This window comes from Oncorhynchus kisutch, linkage group LG28, assembly GCF_002021735.2.
Source record: "Oncorhynchus kisutch isolate 150728-3 linkage group LG28, Okis_V2, whole genome shotgun sequence".
In the NCBI taxonomy this organism is placed as follows: domain Eukaryota; kingdom Metazoa; phylum Chordata; class Actinopteri; order Salmoniformes; family Salmonidae; genus Oncorhynchus; species Oncorhynchus kisutch.
In genome coordinates, this window is record NC_034201.2 from 21195224 (window position 1) to 21207439 (window position 12216).

The following is a 12216-nucleotide window of genomic DNA, read 5'->3' on the forward strand; positions in this document are numbered from 1 at the left end:
TAATTAACTCAGGAACCACACCTGTGTGGAAGTAGCTTTTTTCAATATACTTTGTAGCCCTCATTTACTCAAGTGTTTCCTTTATTTTGGCAGTTACCTGTACGTGTGTAGCATTGACAGGGTGAATGTATGAGGAGGAGAGGGAGGGATGGAGGGAGGGAGGAGGGGGAGACCCCGCAGTCTGTGTGGAGGAGAGGAGAACCTGAGGGGGAGAATGAAAAGAGAGCAAGTGCTGTATATACCCTCTGACTCTGCCTGCTTCGAATAGCTCCCAGATCACACACACACACACACTCCCCGCTGCTCAGCATGTGTTTTTCCAACAGTCTTTCAGCATCTGCATTGTATGACTGGAGGGGAAGCCTGGTCTCTGAGGAGAAATAGAAAAGCATCAAAACTGCCTTCTCAACCTGCCCTAAACGGGTCAACACAGGGAGAGAGAAGAGACTGAGACGCTATCATCAAGGCCTGCCTGGGCTAAATGCACCAGTTTGAAGCCAAATGAGTTAAAGGGCAAGTTAAAAGGCAACAACTATTTAATTTCAAAGCAGCATATTATTACTGTCTTATTGAAGAAGACCATGTTTTTTGAGAGAGAGGGAGATAGAGTAGAGAGAGCTCTGTTCATTGTGTTATAATGAAGCAATAAGGCCTGGGGGGGTGTGGTATATGGTCAATATACCACGGCTAAGGGCTGTTCTTAGGCACGACGTAACGCGGAGTGCCTGGATACAGCCCTTAGCCTTGGTATATTGGCCATATATCACAAACCCCAGAGGTGTCTGATTGCTATTATAAAGTGGTTACCAACATAACCACTTTATAATAGCAATCAGACACCTCTGGTAATGATTTGTCATACCGTGGTATACGGTCTGATATACCATGGCTGTCTGCCAATCAGCATTCGGGGCTGTAACCAACCAGTTTATAATAGCTAATAAGCTGAGCTCATTTTAGCTTTAGCATCATTAGCAACAGGGAGCTGCACAGCGCCTGGGAAGAGCACAGCAAATTGGCTCTGAGATGCAGCATTACAGAGAGAAAGAGAGAGAGAGGAAGAAGGAGAGAGAGAGAGACAGAGAGGAGGGAGGGAAATGAGCGCGTTCCAAAAAAAAAAATCCATCTCCACCTTGCATGGCAATCTAAATTCTATCGCCAGTCAGGCATTCTCTTCAGCTCGCAGCAGAGGGTGCCAAAACATCACTTAACTCCCACATAGACAACACTCACATACCTTACATTCCACAGAGCTTACAGTCCAATTTCATACCTAAAAATACCAGATATCGTTTGGTGCTGCAAACTATTACTACATCTTTCCTGGCTGCCTTTCTGTATTGGTTGTGTCTGGGTCTGTGAGAATGCTTGTCTAGACATCGTTTCTCTTGGGCATTGTATTGTGCAGCTATAGATAAACATATTCCTTAAGTTTCATGAACTCTTGTCTTTCTGGAGGAAAGCTCACACATCCCCCCTGAGCTGTTAGTCTACGGCAAGGTTAGCTGACCAATAACTCATTTCTGTGGGTGTGCTCTACAGAGAGAGAGAGAGAGAGAGAGAGAGAGAGAGAGAGAGAGAGAGAGAGAGAGAGAGAGAGAGAGAGAGATTGAGAGAGCAGAGCGCAGACCATGAGCAGGTCATGAGCAGATGAGCGCCTGATGATAGATTTACAGTTGGACACCAGGACATATACAACATAACCTTTACTCCAAATCAAAACTCCAGACATACAATCTGATTTTGTACATGGCTTCCCCCAGTGCAGAGGGTCACAGGGCTCTCCTGACACCTGAGATCCCAGTGTGTGCAGGTGACATGTTTGGTGAGAGGAGAGTGAGCTGACAGACACAGCACCAGCATCACAGGGGTTTTTGACTGCACTGACCCTTTAAATGCCTTATTACATGATAACGACTTCTTTTTCAAATCAGGTTTCATGGATTCCCATCTACACTCCCTAATCAAAATGAATGTCTCTCTGAACAGCACGATAAACTCAACCATTAAATTAAGACCATAGTCAGTCAGAATTAGGGTGTTTGTTTGGTGCAAATAACAGCAATAGAAGAGACATATTCCATTTGGGATACCACAACAACAAAGAAGTTACTGCAAACAACGAGCACTTTCTTTTCTCTCAGATCTCATTGCACTTATGATAGAACAGCAGAATATGTACTGTCGGATGCTCCTCTCCTCTACTTCTAATCCATTTCAACAACGCACTGCGGCTTGACACAATGCATTGACACAATACCCACTTAACCCGGAAACACCGTACACCTGGTGACCGTGTCAGCGTGCACTGCGCATGGCCAGCCACAGGAGTTGCTAGAGCGCGATGGGACAAGGACATCCCTGCCGGCCAAACCCTCCCCTAACCCAGACGACGCTGGGCCAATTGTGCGCCGCCCCATGGGTCTCCCGGGCGCGGCCGGCTGTGACAGAGCCTGGACACAAACCCAGAATCTTTAGTGGCACAGCTAGCACTGCGATGCAATGCCTTAGATCACTGCGCCACTCGGGAGGCCCAGACTTGATCTTTCATGATTAACAACAGTAAAAGAGACCATTGTGCCATCTCGTGTCTACAGTACAGTACAGCATGTAATTCCTACATAATAAAACAATACATTCTCTGTCCTCAGTATTTTCCTGCTGCACAAAGTCCTGTACTGTACTGCTGCTAGTTTCTGTCTGTCTCTCTGTCTGGTCCATTCCCACTCAGCTTACTGTATTCACATCTCTAGTGACAGAGTACCTGGCTGATGTTGTGACTGGCAGCCCACAGGCCGTTGATATAATTTAGCCCCCCAAGTATTCTGAGCAAAAAATAAATAAACATATTGTCACGTTCTGACCTTTATTTCCTTTGTTTTGTCTTTATTTAGTATGGTCAGGGCGTGAGTTGGGGTGTTTTTCTATGTTGGGGTTTTGAGTTCATTCTAGTATGGTTCTCAATCAGAGGCAGGTGTCGTTAGTTGTCTCTGATTGAGAATCATACTTAGGTAGCCTGGGTTCCACTTTTGAGTTGTGGGTTTGTTTCCATGTGAGTGTTTGTTGCCACACGGTACTGTTTCGGTTTAGTTCATGTTCACCTTTGTTGTTTTGTATTTCATAGTGTTCAGTTTATGTCTTAAAATAAACTTTATGGACTCTTACTACGCTGCGCATTGGTCCCCCGATCCTTCTCGCTTCTCCTCCTCAGAAGAGGAGGAAGAATGCCGTTACACATATATCCATTGTTGGACGTAAAAACACCAGGATATCATCTCCAAGAGATTTTTATTTATACAATTTGTTCCCAAGTAAACCCACACATAAACAGAGAGGTATATGTGATCGTATCCCAATGTAATCAAGGTTTGAAATTATTCTGTTTTGGTCAAATTTGATATCAATATGGGGTCAATTTGCAGTATACAAATGATTTGTAACTATGTTCCGGCCAGCCGACCATTCGCTCAAGAAAACAATCTGGCCGAGGCTGAATCTAGTTGGGCATCCCTGCTGTACTGGTACAGTTAGGAGGGAACAAGACAGTAGGCTGATATCACAGATCATACCAGGTCATACTGCCTTTACTACAGTATGACAGACTTTGACGGGCTTGCCAAAGTTTCACATCTTTCTCTGTGCACAATGCAAATACATGCAAAGAAGGGACATTAAAAACAATACAGCAGCCTATTTTGTCTGGAAGGTTCTTGTTTCAGGTTCTGTTTGTCTCTAAACTTAGTGTGTGTGTGTGTGTAGCACGGCAGCCAGGGAGTGGGATTTAACACCACGCTGAAGACGACATGACAGGCTGGAGTAGAGTAGAAAGAGCTTAACAGCACTTGAAAATCCTGCTTGTGTAAGGACCGACGCTGGAGTCGAGAAACAGGTACGGGGAGTCAAACATTTAATGAGGAACAGACATGGAACAAGACAGGAACAGCATCAGCACACAGGTAACAAAACGACATACAAACGTTGATGCGGAAGCGGGGAACAAAGTGGGGGGGCAGACAGATATAGGGAAGGAAATAACACGTGTTATTGAGTCCAAGTGAGTCCAAATGATCGCTGACGTGCATGACGAGGGAAGAAGGTGTGCATAATTATGGTGGCAGGAGTGCGTAATGCTGGGGAGCCTGGCGTCCTCGAATGCCAGAGGGGTATAGCGGGAGCAGGTGTGCATAATGATGGTGGCAGGAGTGCGTAATGCTGGGGAGCCTGGCGTCCTCGAATGCCAGAGGGGTATAGCGGGAGCAGGTGTGCATAATGATGGTGGCAGGAGTGCGTAATGCTGGGGAGCCTGGCGTCCTCGAATGCCAGAGGGGTATAGCGGGAGCAGGTGTGCATAATGATGGTGGCAGGAGTGCGTAATGCTGGGGAGCCTGGCGTCCTCGAATGCCAGAGGGGTATAGCGGGAGCAGGTGTGCATAATGATGGTGGCAGGAGTGCGTAATGCTGGGGAGCCTGGCGTCCTCGAATGCCAGAGGGGTATAGCGGGAGCAGGTGTGCATAATGATGGTGGCAGGAGTGCGTAATGCTGGGGAGCCTGGCGCCCTCGAATGCCAGAGGGGTATAGCGGGAGCAGGTGTGCATAATGATGGTGGCAGGAGTGCGTAATGCTGGGGAGCCTGGCGCCCTCAAATGCCAGAGGGGTATAGCGGGAGCAGGTGTGCATAATGATGGTGGCAGGAGTGCGTAATGCTGGGGAGCCTGGCGTCTTCGAATGCCAGAGGGGTATAGCGGGAGCAGGTGTGCATAATGATGTTGGCAGGAGTGCGTAATGCTGGGGAGCCTGGCGTCCTCGAATGCCAGAGGGGTATAGCGGGAGCAGGTGTGCATAATGATGGTGGCAGGAGTGCGTAATGCTGGGGAGCCTGGCGTCCTCGAATGCCAGAGGGGTATAGCGGGAGCAGGTGTGCATAATGATGGTGGCAGGAGTGCGTAATGCTGGGGAGCCTGGCGCCCTCGAATGTCAGAGGGGTATAGCGTGAGCAGGTGTGCATAATGATGGTGGCAGGAGTGCGTAATGCTGGGGAGCCTGGCGTCCTCGAATGCCAGAGGGGTATAGCGGGAGCAGGTGTGCATAATGATGGTGGCAGGAGTGCGTAATGCTGGGGAGCCTGGCGTCCTCGAATGCCAGAGGGGTATAGCGGGAGCAGGTGTGCATAATGATGGTGGCAGGAGTGCGTAATGCTGGGGAGCCTGGCGTCCTCGAATGCCAGAGGGGTATAGCGGGAGCAGGTGTGCATAATGATGGTGGCAGGAGTGCGTAATGCTGGGGAGCCTGGCGTCCTCGAATGCCAGAGGGGTATAGCGGGAGCAGGTGTGCATAATGATGGTGGCAGGAGTGCGTAATGCTGGGGAGCCTGGCGCCCTCGAATGCCAGAGGGGTATAGCGGGAGCAGGTGTGCATAATGATGGTGGCAGGAGTGCGTAATGCTGGGGAGCCTGGCGCCCTCGAATGCCAGAGGGGTATAGCTGGAGAAGGTGTGCATAATGATGGTGGCAGGAGTGCGTAATGCTGGGGAGCCTGGCGCCCTCGAATGCCAGAGCGGTATAGTGGGAGCAGGTGTGACAGCTTAAACAGATGGAGCATAATCTGGTAACAATGGACAGTAAGAAACAGAAACAGCACCACACAAATCAACCCATTAACATCATGATTCTACAACACAACACAGACACACTGTGAACTCCTAATCTAAGGCAAAGAATGGGAATTATAATCATTCATAGTAACATTGAATAAATTGACACATAGGCTGCTACACTACAGAACTTAATAAAAATCATGACAGTCAAAACATATTTGTCTTGACATGAAACATTGCTGTGGTATTATTATTCATGATCTGCTGTGGACTGATATTCTAACTGAAGACTAGACAGGAGACAACATATAGCAGTGATACAGGAGTCAAAACATGAGAGGTCTTAACACAAGTCACACACTCCTCTCCTAATTAAAACATGAGGTCTTAACACAAGTCACACACTCCTCTCGTAATTAAAACATGAGGTCTTAACACAAGTCACATACTCCTCTCCTAATTAAAACATGAGGTCTTAACACAAGTCACATACTCCTCTCCTAATTAAAACATGAGGTCTTAACACAAGTCACATATTCCTCTCGTAATTAAAACATGAGGTCTTAACACAAGTCACATACTCCTCTCCTAATTAAAACATGAGGTCTTAACACAAGTCACATACTCCTCTCCTAATTAAAACATGAGGTCTTAACACAAGTCACACACTCCTCTCCTAATTAAAACATGAGGTCTTAACACAAGTCACATACTCCTCTCGTAATTAAAACATGAGGTCTTAACACAAGTCACATACTCCTCTCCTAATTAAAACATGAGGTCTTAACACAAGTCACATACTCCTCTCCTAATTAAAACATGAGGTCTTAACACAAGTCACATACTCCTCTCCTAATTAAAACATGAGGTCTTAACACAAGTCACATACTCCTCTAGTAATTAAAACATGAGAGGTCTTAACACAAGTCACATATTCCTCTCGTAATTAAAACATGAGGTCTTAACACAAGTCACATACTCCTCTCCTAATTAAAACATGAGGTCTTAACACAAGTCACATACTCCTCTCCTAATTAAAACATGAGGTCTTAACACAAGTCACATACTCCTCTCCTAATTAAAACATGAGGTCTTAACACAAGTCACATACTCCTCTCCTAATTAAAACATGAGGTCTTAACACAAGTCACATACTCCTCTCATAATTAAAACATGAGGTCTTAACACAAGTCACATACTCCTCTCCTAATTAAAACATGAGGTCTTAACACAAGTCACATACTCCTCTCCTAATTAAAACATGAGGTCTTAACACAAGTCACATACTCCTCTCGTAATTAAAACATGAGAGGTCTTAACACAAGTCACATACTCCTCTCGTAATTAAAACATGAGGTCTTAACACAAGTCACATACTCTTCTCCTAATTAAAACATGAGGTCTTAACACAAGTCACATACTCCTCTCCTAATTAAAACATGAGGTCTTAACACAAGTCACATACTCCTCTCCTAATTAAAACATGAGGTCTTAACACAAGTCATATATTCCTCTCGTAATTAAAACATGAGGTCTTAACACAAGTCACATACTCCTCTCGTAATTAAAACATGAGAGGTCTTAACACAAGTCACATACTCCTCTCCTAATTAAAACATGAGGTCTTAACACAAGTCACATACTCCTCTCCTAATTAAAACATGAGGTCTTAACACAAGTCACATACTCCTCTCATAATTAAAACATGAGGTCTTAACACAAGTCACATACTCCTCTCCTAATTAAAACATGAGGTCTTAACACAAGTCACATACTCCTCTCCTAATTAAAACATGAGGTCTTAACACAAGTCACATACTCTTCTCCTAATTAAAACATGAGGTCTTAACACAAGTCACATACTCCTCTCGTAATTAAAACATGAGAGGTCTTAACACAAGTCACATACTCCTCTCCTAATTAAAACATGAGGTCTTAACACAAGTCACATACTCCTCTCCTAATTAAAACATGAGGTCTTAACACAAGTCACATACTCCTCTCGTAATTAAAACATGAGAGGTCTTAACACAAGTCACATACTCCTCCCTTAATTAAAACATGAGGTCTTAACACAAGTCACACACTCCTCTCCTAATTATTACACTCAATTGAATGCCACTGACTGGAGCTGCAGCGCCGTGAAAACGTATTTGACCATTTCTGATTTTCTCTATTTTTTGTTGTTGCATATTTTGTATACTGAATGTTATCAGATATTCAACAAAAAACGAATATTAGATAAAGGGAACCTGAGTTTACAAATAACTCAGGTTTAATTAACAAAGTTATGAAACACCCAATTCCCCTGTGTGAAAAAGTAATTGCCCCCCCTTACACTCAATAACTGCTTGTGCCACCTTGAGCTGCAAAATTCATCCCTGTGGAGGACATTTGGCCCACTCTTGCATGCAGAACTACTTTAACACTGCGACATTTGTGGGTTTTCAAGAACAAACTGCTGGTTTCAAGTCCTGCAACAACATCTCAATTGGGATTAGGTCTGGACTTTGACTAAGCCATTTCAAAAACTTAAAATGTGTTGCTTTTTAGCCATTTTCATGTAGACTTGTTTTGGATCATTGTCTTGCTGCTGCACTTCAGCATCAGCTCACAGACAGATGGCCTGACATTCTCCTGTAGAATTCTCTGATAATAGAAGAAATCATGAATTTTGCTCTAAGGCAAGTCGTCCATTTCCTGAGGCAGCAAAACCTCCCCAAACCATCACACTACCACCACCATGCTTGACCGTTGGTTTGAGGTTCTTACTGTGGAATGCAGTGTTTGGTTTTCCGCAGACATAAAGGGACCCATGTAATCCAAAAGGTTTTCTCAAGTTTGCCAAAAAGCACCTGGATGATCATCAAGACTCTTGGAGAATGTTCGATGGACAGATGATTCAAAAGTATCACTTTTTGGATGATGAAAAGCTAGCTGTGATAAGAGCTCTCTAGGAACGGCTCAAACACACGCACACGCACCCACGCACGTAAGCACAAAAACACACAGAGTAGTGCCTCTCTCTGAATATGAGACCACTCTGTTCGCTTCTTGGCAGGCAGGGCTGTGCAAGCTGGCAAAGGCTGTGTTGTTGGCTGGATGTGGTCTGGGATTGTGCTGTGTACTGGGCTGTCCTGTGTGCTGTTGCTGTGATGGGCTTTTGCAGGGAGCCTTATGTCTGGCAGGCGAATCTGGCAGCACAGAGCAGAGCTTGGGGAAGAGAGACTGGTCTCAGTAAATAAAAGTTAGTTGTCGACCCAAGGACGATATGCGTCTCATCGGACCCTTCTAACACAGGGAACAGGGAGGTGTGATTCATTGTCGGTGTGAAGATCTGTTCTACAGTATCTGCAACAAGCCAGTTTCTCCAAAAACAGAAGATGATTGTGATAGAACTACTCAAGATTGGGAGGTACTGTAAGGCACTAAGGGTAGTCCAATCCAGAGGAGAAATACTTAAGCAGTGTATTCAAGCAGTTTTTTATTTATCTTTTACCTTTATTTAACTAGGCAAGTCAGAACAAATTCTTGTTTTCAATGACGGCCTAGGAACAGCGGGTTAACTGCCTGTTCAGGGGCAGAACGACAGATTACTAGTCCAACGCTCTAACCACTAGGCTACCCTGCCTGTTCAAGGCTATGAGGAACTGAAGGAGTTTTAAACGGAAAGTAAAAGCACAGAAGTAACTTTGGTGTTAGCTTATTTCTTATCCATAAAGGCATTTCATTTCCGAGCGATAAATAAGCCATATAAGATTAAATGTTTTTTTCTCCCCCCCGAAGTTCTTCTTCTGTAAGTTAAGAAAATAATTAATCTAGAAACATTAGCTTCTTTGCAACGATTAAACTGGCTCTACTATGATAACATACAGTTCCTGGTTTCATGTGTAGTGTATATTCTTGGAGGCCTATTGGCTCAGGCAGGTGGTAGCAGATGTTCCACTTCCCCCATACACTGCACTTCATTACTGGCTGTATTCTATGAAACATCTGGGTTCAGATCCACAGGCAGTATGATGCACTTGGTTATGTTTGAGAGGCCCTGGATGGTTGGGAGTATTGCCTCACGGTGTTAACCATCCAACTTCTCTTTATTTTTTATTACTCTAAATAGATTGTGTATGAAATGTTCTTAATCTGAATCTTCTCTATGCTTCACTCAGACAGACTATTATATTATAGTATAGTACAGGCATCATTTATTATCATAGATGAACCAGAGTGAACCAGATACTCTCCCAACCAAAAAACTCCTTCCAGTCCTTACACGGTGTGGCGAGGGGGTGAGGGTTGACTACTTTCCATCATTTTTCATAACACATTCATGGAACCTGTCCCCTCTCCACAGCTGGAGCAGATCAGGAACAGACCTGCAGCACCAGAGAGAAAGATGCTACTTGAGTACATGGGCCCGACCACTCCATCTACAGTAAATTCCGAAAGTATTCAGACCCCTTGACTTTTTCCAAATTTTATTACATTACAAATGTATTATAAAATGGAGTTCATATTTTTTTGCCCTTATCTACACACAATACCCCATAATGACACATTTAAAAATAGTTGTAATTTTTTTTATTTTGCAAATGTATTAAAAAAAACTGAAATATCACATTTACCTAACTATTAAGACACTTTACTCAGTACTTTGTTGAAGCACCTTTGGCAGTGATTACAGCCTCGAGTCTTCGTGGGTATGACGCTACAAGCTTGGCACACCTGTATTTGGGGAGTTTCTCCCATTTTTCTCTGCAGATCCTCTCAAGCTCTGTCAGGTTGAATGGGGAGTGTCGCAACACATCTATTTTCAGGTCTTTCCAGAGATGTTCGATGTGGTTCAAGTCTGGGCTCTCGCTGGGCCACTCAAGGACATTCAGAGACTTGTTCCGAAGCCTCTCCTGCATTGTCTTGGCTGTGTGCTTAGGGTCATTGTCCTGTTGGAAGGTGAACCTTCACCCAGTCTGAGGTCCTGAGCACTGTGGAGCCAGTTTTCATCAAATATCTTTCTGTACTTTACTCCGTTCATCTTTCCCTCAATCCTGACTAGTCTCCCTGTCCCTGCCGCTGAAACACATCCCCACAGCATGATGTTGCCACCACCATGCTTCACCATAGGGACGGTGCCAGGTTTCCTCCAGACGTGACGTTTGACATTCAGGCCAAAGAGTTCAATCTTGGTATCATCAGACCAGAGAATCTTGTTTCTCATGGTCTGAGAGTCTTTAGGTGCCTTTTGGCAAACTCCAAGTGGGTTGTCATGTGCCATGTATTGAGGAGTGGCTTCCATCTGGCCGTTCTACCATAAAGGCCTGATTGATGGAGTGCTGCAGAGATGGTTGTCCTTCTGGAAGGTTCTCCCATCTCCACAGAGGACCTCTGGAGCTCTGTCAGAGTGACCATCGGGTTCTTGTTCACCTCCCTGACCCTTCTCCCCTGATTGCTCAGTTTGGCTGGCCGGCCAGCTCTAGGATGAGTCTTGGTGGTTCCACTGTGTTCTTGATACCCTTCCCCAGATCTGTTCATCGACACAATCCCATCTCTGAGCTTTACGATCAATTTGCAAAAATATATATTTTTAACTGTTTTCGCCTTGTCATTGTGGGGTATTGTGTGTAGATTGATGAGGAAAAAACTGTATTTAATCCATTTTAGAGTAAAGCTGTAATGTAACAAAATGTGTAAAAAGAAAAATACTTTTTGAATGCACTGTATAAATCACACTGTCTCTCTGATTCATCCCACTGTGTTATTTCAACACTGTTTAAACAATTTAGTTAAGTGTGCTTTAGCTTAAGCCCAGGCTGTGAATGAGAGCTGAGGTGCTGTGCTATCGCCACTCAGCCCTGGCCTGAATTGGAGAGATGGAGAAATTTATGGCCAGAAAGGAGCCAGAACCTGCCAACAAATCTGAGCTTCATTGGCCTACAGGCGTCATTATGCTGCATAAGGAGGAGGGAGGGAAGCAGGGATGAGGGGAGAGGGAGCGAGGGTGGAGACACTGGGTAAAGAACGGGCCCTTCGTATCTGTCCCCATAAATACTTAAGAATTTCCTCCACACCTGCTACATGACCTCTGGGTTTGAGGAGGAGGAGAGGGGGATAGAGGGATGGAGGGAAGGAAGAAATAAAGGAAGGGGGAAAGGGGTGGAAACTACGAAACATAGATTACAAACAAAGACAGTGTGATATATTCTCCCCCACCCTTAACGTACCATACCCTGACCCAAGTCTGCTCCTCCTAATCTACCTGGTTTATCTACAGTGTATCTTGGCCCAGCCAGATCCCAAGACACGCCTAATTGATATTTACACAGCAATGGGCTCTCTGCTCGGCTGGCTGCATCAGAGAGAGAGGAGGAGGGAGGGGGGGCACACTACAATTATACACCTTATTAAAGCCTATTAGTTTGGCAGGAAACCTGGCACGTACCAGTGTGTGTGTGTGTGTGTGTGTGTGTGTTGCTGGCTGCAGCCCAGGTGGTCCATTACAAACCTGGGCTTTGGCCGATAAATGCCTGGGATTTCCACATTAACACTTAATAACCAAATAATGACACAAGAGCCCCGGCTTCCGGAGCCCAGGGAGAGAGGACTCTCTTCTCCTCTCCCACCAATCTCT

The 12216-nt window shown here is 44.9% G+C and overlaps 1 protein-coding gene across 8 annotated transcripts in view; it reads right to left on the minus strand.

Annotated features, from left to right (window-relative positions):
* LOC109873450 (activator of transcription and developmental regulator AUTS2) overlaps positions 1-12216 on the minus strand; it is a 469244-nt gene that overhangs the window by 343791 nt on the left and 113237 nt on the right. The window lies entirely within an intron of this gene.